This window comes from Malurus melanocephalus, unplaced genomic scaffold (assembly GCF_030028575.1).
Source record: "Malurus melanocephalus ecotype Western Australia unplaced genomic scaffold, MMel_1.1 scaffold_643, whole genome shotgun sequence".
NCBI classification, from domain to species: domain Eukaryota; kingdom Metazoa; phylum Chordata; class Aves; order Passeriformes; family Maluridae; genus Malurus; species Malurus melanocephalus.
The window spans coordinates 311,708-324,014 of record NW_026623875.1 but is presented as its reverse complement, the minus strand read 5'-3'; the positions used below and the strand labels follow the sequence as shown (position 1 = coordinate 324,014).

The 12,307-nt window shown below is 39.9% G+C and overlaps 1 protein-coding gene and 1 long non-coding RNA gene across 3 annotated transcripts in view; one reads left to right on the top strand and one right to left on the bottom strand.

Moving 5' to 3' along the window:
* LOC130583914 (uncharacterized) overlaps nucleotides 1-12,307 on the bottom strand; it is a 65,509-nt gene that overhangs the window by 18,030 nt on the left and 35,172 nt on the right. The window contains exons 2-4 of one of the 2 annotated variants that reach the window (XR_008966464.1): nucleotides 3,928-3,980; nucleotides 2,221-2,326; nucleotides 917-1,041 (exon numbers count right to left, since the gene is read on the bottom strand). This is a non-coding gene — a long non-coding RNA (uncharacterized LOC130583914). Of the gene's footprint in view, nucleotides 1-916; nucleotides 1,042-2,220; nucleotides 2,327-3,927; nucleotides 3,981-12,307 lie in introns of those variants that run through there. The other variant, XR_008966463.1, reaches the window with a different exon arrangement.
* The window catches only part of PDE5A (phosphodiesterase 5A), a 103,612-nt gene continuing 92,841 nt past the window's right edge, over nucleotides 1,537-12,307 (top strand). Inside the window, exons 1-2 of the mRNA XM_057383584.1 lie at nucleotides 1,537-2,057; nucleotides 4,150-4,237. The gene's annotated coding sequence lies outside the window, so the exon portion shown is untranslated. The remainder of the gene's footprint in view (nucleotides 2,058-4,149; nucleotides 4,238-12,307) is intronic.

Genomic DNA, 12,307 nt, shown 5'->3' with positions numbered 1-12,307 from the left:
TCTCTCATCATATTATACAAGGGGAGAACTGAAACTGAGTTGATAGATGGCCTGGAAATGCAATAAGTTAGACAAGGTAACAATAAGCACTGTCCCAGCTTCTGGATAAAAGGAAAATTGCATTCAAATAGCTGTTTATTTCGAGTCCATTTGCAGATTAATCCAATTTTGTCATCTTCTGCATTGCAATTTAAGGGTGTCCAGGATGGACTCACCTCTAYAAGGGCTCTGTGTTTGTTTTATAACCTAGTTCTCCATAGGGCTCAAATTCAAAGTGCCTTAGATAAYAGAATATGCCATTTTTAATAATTTAAACATTTCTTCAATTTGGTGGAGTTACACACTTGCCCTCTCWGATGAGTACTGCCTGAAAAAAGCTGGGATTTAAGACCCTTTTCACTGTTTAGRTTTTATAGTATTCAGAAGATCCTCCAAATCCAGATAAAACCAACCAAAGATCTCCATACATGTAGTTCCCCATATTATTATATAAAATTTCAAATGAAGACAAAAATTGGAGTGCTAAGTCAGATGGCATTGAGAAAACCTAACTCCATAATGTGTGAAGAGTTACAAAACTAAACTTCAAGCACTCAGGTTGAAATTTYTTCTTCTTGCACTTGGTAATTTTTATTTGATATTTTAAAAAGTTTGGTAGAAAATAGTTCAGCCATTTTTGGAACAAAYTTAGTGAAGGGTGGTTTCACCAACATTGATTTTTTTCATCTGCTTTCTGAAGAGCCATAGTGATTTATAACAGGAGCTTGAAATCTGGCAGTGAGACAACCCTCAAGTTAGAATGGTATCTTTGTCCTGAGGAAAATCCATTCCTAATCAGYTATGTTAGGAGGCACAGAAAAATCCCAGTTGGTATTTACAAAACAGAAACACTTACAGTTTGATTTTCTGACTCTTTCAACAGGAGTGTGCAAGCCCTGGAGCCTGCTGAGCCTCTTGTCCTGGGCAGGTATCACACATCTGAAGGCACAGCTCAGGGCAGGTTTATCTTGAACAGAGTTCTTGTTTTCCTACAGCAAAACTCTGACATCGACATAAAAGGCATAACAGAGATGTTGACAGGGAAGGAAAAGCTAATTAGGAATTAGCTGGGTATTAAGGACTCCTAACATTATTAGACAGCATTAGAGCCTTTGAAACTCAGCCTGCACAATAATAATTTCCCTAGAATTTAAGGGATTATTCTCCAGTTGTTCTAACTCAGCTCTATTAATATCAGTGGAGTTACATTAGTTTGCCCTGACTAATATCCTTTAGTTATGCAGACAAGCAAATAAAATCATTTTAGCTGTTCTTTTAAAGCCATTCCCAAACATTATCTGAAAGGCTCCCTCAGTACAAAAAACAACCCCAAACACAGGACCCCGAACTGGCTGCACATTCCATATTGAGGGTCAAYAGGAGTTTCACGAGGATACCCTCGGTCACTGCTTCCTCACAGCCACTTCAGAGGGAGGGGAAAGGGTTTGAAAAACATTCCAGATTTCAGCAGAGTTTCTGTAGCTGTGCAGACACAGAAGTAGCTGATATGTCTGGAGGGACAGCCTCAGCAAGCCTGTGACCTTCTGTGACAAACTGGACCATGGCATTTCAGAAGGGATTTAGCTGAGATYGTTAAACATGTGCCAAAAAGAGAACTGCTTCTTGGATTTTTTCAATCAAGTAGCACTATATTTGGACTGGAAACAGCCTGTGGATGAGCAGGAATAACCATTAGGAGGCAAGTGAAAACTTTCAAGCAGATACTACAGTCAAGGAAGAAACAATTTGAATATATCTGGGCAATTTTCCATCCTGACCGAAGCAACACTTTTTCCCATGACATCAGACTCAACACAAACAATATATTATAGTCCATATGTTGATTYAGGAAAGCCCAAGCCGTGCAGAGCCATGCACCAGCCCTCAGAACAGCGACTGAACAAAAGCTGGATCGCTTGCAAGCCATGGGAGTTGATCAAACAAACAAAAAGCCCCGAGTTTTCAGGATAAGGCACCTGGGTAAGACTTCTCAGCACGACGAGGTTGTGAATACCAAGGTAAGACTGAAAGCAAACTGCCTGGATCAAAGTTATGCTGGCTGAGTAGATGACAAGGGCAAGAAGTAAACAGAGCTTTGAATATGCAGCAGCCAAAAGGCTCAGAGCACTGTAAAGTTGGTTGCTGATATCGTGCTTAGAGAACCAGGAGTTCTCTACCTACCTGAGGTCATGAGACGTTTGCATGAGAAATTGGGGCTTTGGAATGGTTTGCAGTCAGAGTTCAGCAGAGCTTTTGGCAGATTAAGCATGTTCCCAGTAAGATGATGCTGAGGATAAACATGCAAGAGAAATATAGAAATGCTGTTTTCACAAGAATAGTGCTGCTTTCTGAGAACTGCCTGTATTTTAGGGAGGAAGGCTAGAATGCAGTCCTCATGGGATGCCAATACAATCCATCGAGAGCAGTCAGTAAATCACACAGCTTAGCAACCTAAAATGACATGGGACATTTTAAAATTCAAAACGAAAACAGAACCATGTTCCACAGGAAAGAGGTACTTGCTAAGAATGTATTGGTGCTGTTTACAAAAGAATTGGCAGTTTAACTCTTACTCTAAAATGGCCTAATAACATAATWATCAGTGCATACAGCTGAATTCATGGAGACATTTTATCAAACCTTGAATTATCTGATCCACCGATCCTCTATAATAAGGAACAGGAAGGCACCTTTGATCTTTCTTACAGAATTTAATAAGTCAAAATTAGAAAAGAGCCCTTCCAAATGAGGACAAATTTGACTAGGAGGATAATTAGGCAAGTTGTTAAATTTTAATTGTGTTTTAACGAAATTATCTATGCTCATAGGTTCAATAGCAGCAACAAATCAGGAAATAAAATGCTGTATTATTGTCACTGGAAGATCAAAGTGTCAGAACCTAGGTTTATAGAAGTATTAAAGGAAAAAAAGTATTTCTTTTGTTTATACATTACTGAAGACATGCACAAATCCAACAAGTAATACCCTGTTACCTAGCTAGACTTGGGAAAATGTGCTTCACTTCATTTTTTTTTTTTCTATTTTAAATAATGGAAATAGTTAAAAGAGTKGTTTTCTAGTTCTGTACATCCATTTTTATACCCTCATGCTGTTTCCAAGTGCTTCAATCCAGGAATGACATTTTTAAGTGTCAAACCACACTGTGAAAGTCTCAGCTAAAAAACCCATCTATGTAAACAAATTTGGCAACCACAATTCTTCACCATTCAATTTGGGTCTCTGCAGCCATTTCYTCCAAGACAGATCCTCATCCATGGGGATATTTAGACAACAGCAGACTAAATTAATCCCAGGTTCTGCCAAGAAAAGTGGCACTGGAATGTGTTGCTTCCAAATAACAGCAAACCTCAGGAGACAGGTGCTACAGCAAGCTGTTATCTGTCAGGAAGATACAGGACCCTCAGCATTAGTGATCAGCTCCCACAGCTCTGTGGGCTTCATTGTACATCTGCCACAGTTACTTGGAACACACAGGGTTTTCAAAATTGCATCTTGCTGCCAACTGAGGTGTGTTAACATCTGCCTGYTGCTGATCATCAGTGCCTAAATCCTAAGGGAACAGTTAACAACCCTTTTCTTGTGTCTCCCAGCTCTGCTTCGCAGCGAGCAATAGTGACATACTGGCCAAATTTGTTGCATAAAGATCACAAGGGTTTTGAAGAGGAAGAATGGCACATCTTTATAAGATTAAGTGGATTTTAATTATTTCATTTAGTCTCTAGGTACAATGTAAAGCCACTGGTATAGAAATTAAGTGCCTGGCATTGTTCCATACTAGCTTGTAAGTTACAGAGCATGTAATGCACATCAATGCTTGTTTACAACTCTGAACAAAAACAGTAATAACACTGGGTACTTAAATCTTACCTTAAGTTACAGTTATCAGCTTTCACTCATCCATCCCGTAGCTTCATGAAATTCTAGATGGAAAAAAAAAGTAGAATRGGTCAGGTAGCCATAATAATCCTTAGAAGTCATGTATGTGAAGTTGTGGAGAACAAATATGGATAGTCTGACAATTATCAGGCACAAATATTATCTTTTAGCCCTTGCTCTTGATTTTAAGTTGTGGCTGTGCACTCCCCACAGCGTGCAGGAGGAAGAAGAGGGCTCAGCAAGACACAACCAAGAAGAAACATTCTGAACCTGGTGCCAGGCACTYGTGTGCAAGACTGAGGTCAGTTGTGTTCTAACAGTGTGACCCTTCTTCAATGTGTAATTCCTGATGTACGAACAAGGGAGACACAGACACGGGGCAGTTTAACATTGACATTTAACATTGACTGCACTCCAGTGAGTGCCCATTCCATAGGAAAAAAAACTACCTTTCCAGACTATAAAAGCAGCACATGATTAAATAATTAAGATCTTGATTAGGGYCTRTATAAAGCACTGATCACAACWGCAAACACTTCRTAGGAGCTTTCTCCATGTTSTTATTCCAAACTCAGGCACGTCTGCTCATTTAACAGTAAATGGWTTAAATCATAGCAAGAACCTTTTTCATTATTAATCAGCACAAATTACCCCAGTACCTGTTTCACTGGATGCATGTAAAACATCTCTGTGACTTTATTTTGCWTTTAGTAGTCATGCCACCAGCAACTGAAACCTTTCAGCTACSCAGATCATAGTTTCCACAATTTCCCTAGAGATCCTGTGAAACTTACTTCAGTGTAACATGCCAGTTTGATTTAATAGAAACAGCAGATATTTTCACATTTAGTTTCTTACTATATTTTATGCACGATTGCTTTTCAGATTATATTTATTTTATTGTATGAAAAGCAAACGAGTGGCATAGCAGATTATCAGGAAGCACTGGGCAAAGAAATGCAYTGCTGGGCTGAAGCAGCTGTCAAACATGTCTTCTCAAAAATCCTGAAAACCATGTTAGCTGCTACATCTTAGTTTTCGTGCACCTCAGCAGTTCTGTGTCCTGGCTGGAAGCRTAAACTGTGAAACGACTGTTCACAGCGTTCAGAGTTTGGCCATAGCCACGGAGTCCTGGAATTGCAGCAGTGTATTCTTTGGGGTCTATTCAATGCTAAACTAAGTTTCCAAATGTTTCTTGGCTCCTCAACCATTAACGGGASCTTGAACTTCCCATTTGTATTCAGTGGTGGGGGTTAAACCTGCCATCTGTTTTGACAAATGTTTTCCATTGCCTCTGCATAGCTGACAGAACATGAGGCATATTAGAAGTTAAAGTTCTCTTTCTGAACCACCAAGAATTCTTTGAGCCCTCAGAAATCCCATCAGAACACAGCTGAGCAGTAATTGTAATTCTGTTTGTGAAAGATTTTAGGTTGCCATGCGCTGCAGGTCTTAAAATCTTCCTAGATCCTTATCTGAGCATCTGCCCACTCTGCATTCCTCTGGGGCAAAAAACTTTACTGAATGGAAAATCATAGCTGCAGGCATTCTGGACAAAAAAAAAAAAAAAAAAAAAAAAAGACAGCATCACTTCTACTGGTGCCTTCAGCAGTTTTATCCAGCCTGAACAGTCTCAGCTTTYAGAAGAACCATGAGTCAAGCGAGCTTGATGAGAGTTGCTAGTTATGATACTTACAAAACAAAATGTCCAGAAAAAAGTAGTAATGAAAAGCTACAGTTCTTCTTGACTTTTCAAATGAGCTTTCCTAAATTCTGTGGAAAAAACATAATAATCAGACACAATTGATAAATCATCTCACAAGATCTGCATTTAAAGTATTTGGGTTTGATGTTGAATAATGAATTTAAGCTGCCATTGAAACAGAACAGAGGGAAGATGAGGAATGAAGTTGCCCTGCTGAGTGAGCTCTTTAAGTTTGAGCAGATGAACCACATCAGCATGTCAGAATACTCCTGTACCATTCATGTCACATGTCACAAGATGTCCTGCCTGTGATTGCTGCCATGTGCCACAGAGCACATGGCAAATCAGACGAAAGACATGCAATGACATTCAAAATATTGGGGTTCAGACCTGTTTCAGATGTGAAATTTATCCAYACAGACATAGCTGTCCCTTTTTACAGCCTGGACTGTCACTAACACATTGCAGCTAAACAGAAACCAGGAGAGCGATACTGCACATCCTTTCACGTGGAGCATTTAGGTTCCTGGTCAGGCCATACACACAGACACCAGACACACGCCAAAAGTCTGTCTGAAGGATCCTGACAAATTCCCAGCCTTCCCCTGGCAATCACTCACCCAGCAGAGCTCAACAGAGAGATTTTGCTCTTTCCAGATGCATCAGTCGTGTCTGTGCCATCCTGTGCTCAACGAAACATTAACACTTTCCAGATGTTGGCTCACAGGGTGCTGACACAACTCTTGTACCATTAGAGTATCATASAACAATATTATGAGAGGATCAGAAACACAGGAGAATTTTACAGCCCTTGGAAACCGTGGTGACAAGAGGAGCAAAATATGATGCTGTTGTAACACTTTCCTTGCTCAGCATTACTGCCCAGGATCTCGTCCAGATCAGATTTGTGCGGCAGCACCAGAAAGGGAGCAACCTTTGAATTCACTGTTAGTTTCTAGCATTAATTATMATTTTTGAAATCCTGTGCAATTACTTAAATAATACCAGTATTAATCGCTAGGTCTGGTTGAAAATGACACAGCCGTTTTATATAAAATATTTAAATTTCATTTTCTCTTTCAAAGTATTTAAATATATSCATTTCATTTCTGAAACACACAATTCTTGCCTTTCCTATTTGTCTTCACTAACAAAACCACAYTGAGAGAGGAGAAAAAGAATAGAGGAAAATGTAAAAACTAGTCATATCACTAGTTTTTTTAATCATTACCAGATTAAATGACATAACTTTCTTTACGAAAATGAAAGACTGGCAAATGTAAGGATTTAGTCTAGAATTTGAAAAAAACACCAACAATAGTATTTAAAGACTTGAGACACACTTTAAGAGGATTAATTGAAGCTTCTCTAAGCATATCTGAAAGATTTTAGCCCCTGGGAAACTTGCTATTTTTCAGAGATATCATCTTAAATATAAAGAATAATGTGAGGAGCTCTGCACTCGTCCCATTTAGAAACTATTCCCTCATCTATGAAAGCAGAGAGCAACTCTGTTGATATAAATGACAATGAAAGCAGCCACTGATTTGTGGCTTTATTTGTATTTAAAAAGGTGACCATGTAACAACCAGTAAACACAAAACACGAGAAGAGGAGGGAAGCCCAGCAATAGTAACCATAAAACATTTAAAGGGCAAAACTAAGAAGAAATGTGATTCGTTCTGTTTTAGTYCATGGGACATTTTTATATCCACATTTAACTAACAGGTCATTTATATCCACGTAAATGTAAGCAAGGGAGTTTTGAGCCGAGATGTCTTGTTCAAAGCAATAAAAGCTTTATTCACACTCGGCTTGAACCTCAAACATTTCATAACTTGGCAGCCCTGAACAAGTACTCCGAGAGCTGCCAGTCCAATTGCACAGAACGGAATCAGTCAGCATCTGTTCAAGAAATTCTTGCTCTGCTATGGAAAAAAGCAATTATCATTAAAGTTTTTCCCTCAGAAAAATCTGGCTACACACRAGGGGAAAAATCAGATATCAAGCTGTGTGCAATAGGGRGTTTTAATTTTCCCTTTTTGCCTTCTAAGTAGAAGAGATTCCTTGCAACYGAGGTCCTTTTGCAGATTATAACTTCCTCAAGAGCCACGAGAGGATTTACTCATCCAAGTTCCCTTAATACAGCCCGGTCTTATTCCGAAACATTCTTAAATGCTGAGATCAGCAGATAGCAAGAACACATGTCAGAAGAGATGTGTTCTTTTTCATTTAGGAGAAGATACCAGGGATCACTCTTTCAAGTTAATTATTGCCAATTTTTCAKAAAGTCTCGGCTTCCCACTTCAAACAATGGTTTCTGCATCTGAATTTCTTTGTGCAGACTGTGCTTTATAAAAAACAGAATATAATAGAAAGTAAGGTGGAATTAAATAAGACAACAGTATTTTTCCAGCATAGTATTTTTAACAATTTTTGCCATTTTCTTGACAAATTAAAGAGGAAAACTTGCTTCTGAGATGACCCTGTTTTTAAAAAGAAAACGAAACAGAATCCCAAACAGAATCACATCTTCCCAATGCCAAATCAATTTGCTTCATGACTTTAAGTTTATAAGGAATATTTCTATAAGGTTTGCAGCTAGGCATGACTAAAGTTGTGATTCTCACAATACTCATMAGTCTAAAAATGTCAGTGTTCCAAATATATGCAATGATTAAACCTTCTGAAGTGGTTTCACTGACTTTGAGGTCCTCAGCTCTGATTTTAACAGGTTTTTATTCTAAAAACAACACCGTGGATCTGGTGTAGTAGTGAGTCTCATTTGGAACTGGGCTGAAATTAATTAAGGCTTCTTTCACATCTTTCCCATGCTAAGGGGAGGATCCTACAAAACCTAAATCTCATGTAACCGAATGGTCTATTAGGAGGGTCCCAGGGTTTGCAGTGGCAACTGCAATTTTAATACAGCATATTTTAAAAATTAAAGATTATTCCAGAGGGTCTTCAGCAAAAGAAGCAAATGTGTATGTTAATATAAAATATACTCTATGCACACAGAATCCATACAGAGCTGGATCAGCAGTAATTCAAAGAAAAGGATACACGAGGAAGAAATGATAGGAGACACAGGCCAGGCTTTGGGAAGCCTGGCTGAATCAACAGTGTGACTAATGGTGTGAATCTCAACTGAAAACACATCTTTCCAAAGTGCCATTGTAAAGATGATAGGACAGCAGGAAAACTGATGACTTACTCTGTCAAAAACATCTCTGAATGGCCATGCAAGCTGAGAGCATTTTCAGGATCTATGAAAATCAGATGGGTTGTGTGGGCTTGCATCAGTCACTGTCCGTGGATCAGGCTGTGGCTATGTGTGCCGTTGCTGAGCTCATCTTTCTGCATCTCCAAAATATGTGGTGTGTGATTGTGGCCGTGGCCATTTAGTGCAGCAAATACTATTCCAGGTCAAACACTTCAAAACAATGTGCAGACAGCCCCAGCTACCAGAAAAGTCTGGTTTTAATTAAGGAATGCTCAAATAATTCCCATCCACATCAGATTACTCGGGCCCATAATATATATCTAACATTTCTGGAAGTAATGTCCTGTATTTAACAAACTGAGCTCATCATCTGTGATTTCAGTTCTGCTCAGAAATGCTCATGAAAGTTTAAATGCTGCTGCCACTTGTATATGCATTCTCTCTGTGTTAAATGCTAAATTAAACTGATTCACTTCAGACAATTCCTGAGGCTAAATTTCTGCAAGGCTCTGGGCTTTCCCTGCATTAAAAAATAATGGTCTCTCCTACTTAAAGCTAAAGAGGCTTTTAGTCACCATGAATTTTTTGGTGTGTCAATGTTATCACTTAAATAAACTCACTAGGATTTACCTTCTGTTATGTAATATGCACATCACATTGCCTGCCTTCTATTTTGTTTGCCTAAATATAACAAGTTTTCCTATCTTCCCTCATGTGTCAGATGAACTGGTAGATTCCATCAAGCTCTCTTTAATATTTTATTTTTATGTTTTTCTCCCATTTTCAGTTTCCTGACAGCTTTTCATAACAAGTTTTGTAGGTAAAGTCTGTGGCAGGACTTCTGCCTGTGTCACATCGTGCAGGGTTAACAGATCACCAGTCCCGGTCAGGAGGAAATAAGAGTGCACTCAGATTTCAGGATCTAAGTGAAACTTTGGGATTCAGAGTAATAGTCAATAAGTCAAAGGTGAAAATAAAGTCATCTCCTTCCTTCACAGAATTTATCGATTCTTGTCCTGAAAATTGTTGCCCCTTAGTTCTCCTGCTGTTCTTTGAGACATGTTCYTGCAGAAGAATATTTTGCACCAAGTGATGAGCTCATGTTGAGARCAGCTTTCAACAAAATTTCCATGTCCAGATGGCATATGAATTATAACCTTCTATCATGGACTTAACAAGCTGTGGGCTGCTGTTAATTGTCACTTCCAGATTTCAGTGTTGTTTATAAGGCATTAATAAAACGTGCTGTTCTTCTTAATAACAAATTAGAAAATTTTAATTTTTAAGGGATACATTTGGCACCCTAATTACCTCCTCCCTCCTGTTAAATTCCTGCCATGACTTTCTCCTGTGCTTTTTGAACTTAATCAGCAATAGGTCAAAGCTTAATATTTTATTGAGTTTTTCTTCATATCTTTTTCAGGCATAGTTCTTTAATGGAAGAGTTATATGCCAAAACCCTTCTGCTGTAGCTGCTCATTACTGAGAAAAGAACTTTTTCCCTTCATATTTATTATCTTGAAGCAAATTCAGAGTCCCTGGYGAATAACATGTAAACAGAAGGTGCACAATATGAAAATGCATTTAATATTTTATTCTATTTTAGCCGCCTGTTAGGTGCCTCACGCCAGCCAGCAATTTATAATCATGTGCAAGAGGCAGCTTCCTGAATTTGCATAGTTTAGAAATAGCAAAGCAGAAACAACATGGTGGGGGTAATTACTTTTAAACAATATTAGAGCAGAGCTTATGGATCAGGGCAGCGTCTGCAAAGTCCTGCCCATTAGGAACTGCAAAGCCTTCAGATGAGGCCCTGAAGAACACGAGCTGCACGAATCCAGCCTGTTATTTGCAGACCTTTTATTAAATCAGCTGTCAGATAATTGTAAAGCAGACGTCGGAGTTGAGGCTTCCAGGGTTGCCTGAGAAAGTTCAGGGTATTTAAACAAACCCGGTTTGAATTACCAGAAACACAGCCTTGGTGTCTGTGTGGTTTCAGCCCAGGACTCCCCCTGTGCTCCCCCAGAGTCCATGGGAGCACTCAGCACCTCACAGCCAGGCAGGGGAGCGCTGCCTTCAGGCTGCCCACACCTGTCTGCACGCATTAGGAGAGCCCTGGAACACAGGGATGTGTGCAGAGAGCAGTGAGGGTGCTGAAAGCCAGGCCTGGAAAGGTGAGGATGTGCACATCTCCCATCATCACATTCCTCTCCCCACAGCAGCATTCGGCACAACAGGCCGAGGTCATCCCTCACAACCACAAAACCATTCACGGATATGGGATCTCCAAGGAAGTCACTGGAACCCCAAGGCCATATGTACAGCTGCAAAACATCTACACGGCCTGCAGGGAGGGCTCCCCCCTTCAGCCTTCAAGGCATTTCCCAGCACAAAGTGCAGCTGGTTGGGGTTTGCACTGGGAACAATTTGGAATCACGGCTTTGAAAATCCTCCCCTTTTTTAGAGCTGTTTGAAAAGCGAATGCAATTGCGACTCACCGCAGAGAGGTCGGGCTAACGCAGCAGTGTGGTTTGCAGGCTTCCTCTCCACGCACATCAAAGGCAGCCCAAACAAAAAGGCTTTTCTCTGCACGGATAATTGGCACTGGGCTGAGGCCTGTTCTCTCATGCAGGCCCCTGACAGAAAACCTGATAATGCAAGCTGGAGACAGACAATTCAATACAAGCCCTGCACCTCCACAGCTGCCTGGCATTGCCAGTGAACCCTCAAATTAATTAGAAAGTAGAGAAGAGCAGCACAATTTGGGCAGGTTACATCAGCACAGCCTGGCAGCTCCAGGAGGGACAGTGTCACTGTCAYTGAAGGCATTCCCCTAACAAGCAGCTCTGCTCTCCTCACCTACACGTAGGAAAAGTTGTCCTGGCTCCAGGACAGAGTATACACCAAGAACTTGGATCTCTACGTTCCAAGGGGCTCCTTTAGGCTCCAACTGCACATTAAACCTCTTTCTCAGAATGTTAGTCATGCTTAAAAGACAAATATTGCATGAACACATGCGATATTCTAACACACCACAGCCTTGTATACAAAGCAGAAATAAAATCCCACTCAAGTTACTTTTTAGACTATCTTGTTCTCGATTTCTGGGAGTARCTCCTGCTTTTCCTTCAGAAATCCCTTCTCCTCTGACTCCATGAACACATACAATTGGAATTATATGTATGCTGCACATTAAGATGTATGCACAGTACATTGCTTTAATCACACATGAGCTCCCTGAGCTATATTATTTTTCATCTGTTTTTTGAGTAAATAATTCWGAAAAAAATGCTGTGTTCTTCCAGTGATTTGGAATGTGTATTTTGGGGTAAGATAGTATTATGTTGGATTTACTGTACTTTGGTACTTCTGTCTCAGTTACTCAAGATCAAACCTGAAATCCCCCAGCCAGGGGAGGGTGGGAATCACAGTAACCCAGG